We start from the raw sequence: 2,411 nt of genomic DNA on the forward strand, positions 1-2,411 counted from the left end.
ATATCGAAGAATTATTTTAACGGAAATAATATGAGATTCTTTTGGTGCTGCTTGGAATCTTGCTACTTGTCCAGCTACCTACATCACATCAGGCTGGGAGCTTTTCACATATAAGAGACTACCAATCATGGATATATACAACGTTTGGTCCATATCCTTTGACGAATTTTCTAAGCTTAACTTGCAACATGTTACCATGGGGGTAAGGACTGGCTTGCAATGTTCCATCTGGAATTTCTTGAGCATTTCTTTGATGTACTTGGTTTGATATATGAATATCCCCTTATCCTACTGATAAATCTAAAGCCCTAAAAAGTATTTCAGTTTGCCAATCATAGACATTTCAAATTCACTTTGCATTTTTGTGGAAAAGTCTTTACTTAATCTATCATCACTTCTTCCAAAGGTTATATCATCCACATATACTTCTATAATTGTTAGGTTATATCGATCCACTTTCACATAAAGATTGTTGTCAACGCTTCCTTTCTTGAATCCATGTTGATGTAGATATCCGTCAAGACGATCATACCAAGCCCTAGGAGCTTGCTTGAGACCATATAGATCCTTCTTTAATTTGAAGACATAGTCTTCTTTGTTAGAGAGCAGAAAACCTTCAGGTTGTTCAATGTAAACTTCTTCCTCCAATTCACCATTTAGAAAAGCTAACTTAACATCCATTTGGTAGACCTTGATTTTCTCGAACAAGCATAAGCAAGAAACATCCTGATATCTTCCATTATGGAAACGGGAGAAAATGTTTCTTCAAAATCGGTTCCTTCAACTCATGCATATCCTTTGCAAACTAATCTTGTCTTGTTCATGGTAACCTGTAATCCTTCAACTGTTTTTCTCCCCCTGAACCTGTAATGAAATTTCCATCTTGTTCAAACTACCTTCCTGTCAATTGTAGACTTGTGCCATATACTGTTGCATACACTCCTCCTCTACAAACATTAAGGGTTCAACAAGCCAGATTGTTCAAAATAGTGAGTGACCTAACGTGCCATCTTGACTTGAGTCATTATCTGAAGCAACTGCTAATTCCTCATGACCTTTTGCTTTTACAAATCCTGAAAGCATAACTGCTGAAACCTTGTTATTTGCGTTGTCTTTCTGTACCTGTTTCCTTTTCCAGAGCTTTTTATTCTTGCAATCTCGAGCCATGTGATCGTAGTTATGACACTTGAAGCATTCAATGTTGTCCATAGGTGATTCCATTTGATATCTGCAACCACGATTGCTATGGCCATAGTTTTGGCATTTGAGACATTCAATGTTTGGCCCATCTAGCACGTATTCTCTTCTGAAAAAATCATCGTGGAACCTGTCTCGTGATCCTTCAACTTGCTCCTAGGGTTTTGCAGATAATTATTGTACTCGTCAAAAACTTCACAATCCCTAGCCATATGTCCATAGTTGGCACATAAAAAGCAATGACCATTAAATAAATTTGCATACCTAGATGGCTCATTCGGATGTGATGGTCCTTGATAGTTTTACCTAGAATATTTTTCATTCTTCTTTGGAGGCGGTGTTGTATTTTATTGTGGCCCTTTGTTCTTGATTGCTTTGGTCTTGTTCTTTGGAGTTGAAACATTCTTCTTTGGATTTTCACTTTGATCAAATTCCTTCTTAGAATCATCCTGCGGAGATGTGGAGATTGTACCTTCATCAACTAGAGCTTTACCATCTTTAATTGCCTTCACTTTTTCTTCTTCATCTGTATTATCTTGTAAGTGTTCTTTTTGCGATCCCTTAAGTTTGTTGATATCATCACGGGTTACATCAAGTTCTTCTTGATTTTGAACAAGATCTTCTTGAAACCATCTTTTCAAGATCTTCCTTCTTTTTTCTGCCTCCTCAACCTGTAGCTTGAGAAGAGTGGTGTTCTCTACTTCTCTCTTGAGAACTTGTATCTGTTCCTTTTACTTCTCATTTTCAATCCCCAGCCTGCTTATTTCTACTGAAGATGTTTCTAATTCCTTTTTCTTTTGGTCAACAACAGATATGTATCTTTGATCAAATTCTTTCCTTTCAATTTATGCTTCCTGCATCTGTTGTGTGATCCTGCTAATCTCTGCAAACGCTGTGCCAATTTCTTGTTGCTTCTGTTGGAATTCTCTCTTGAGGTCTCGTGTTGTTGTATTCTTGATTTCTTCCAATTGAGTTCTAAGACTACTAATCATCTCCTCAGACTCTTCGTTTTCTTTGATGAGTTCTTTTGCTGTCTTCAATTCTGCTTCCAAAAGTCTTGTCTTTTCCTTTTGAATTTTGAGTTCCTTTATCACCTTGATCACTTGATTTTGAAACTATGTTTTACTAATTTCTCCCATTTCTTCATCATAATCAGAAGGATCCGAATTTTCAATAACATGTTAACCTAATTTCTTTGTTGAATAGAGATTATG

Source organism: Pinus tabuliformis, chromosome 9 (genome assembly GCF_031772625.1).
Source record: "Pinus tabuliformis cultivar Carrire ecotype Pingquan chromosome 9, CPIR1, whole genome shotgun sequence".
Lineage (NCBI taxonomy): Eukaryota > Viridiplantae > Streptophyta > Pinopsida > Pinales > Pinaceae > Pinus > Pinus tabuliformis.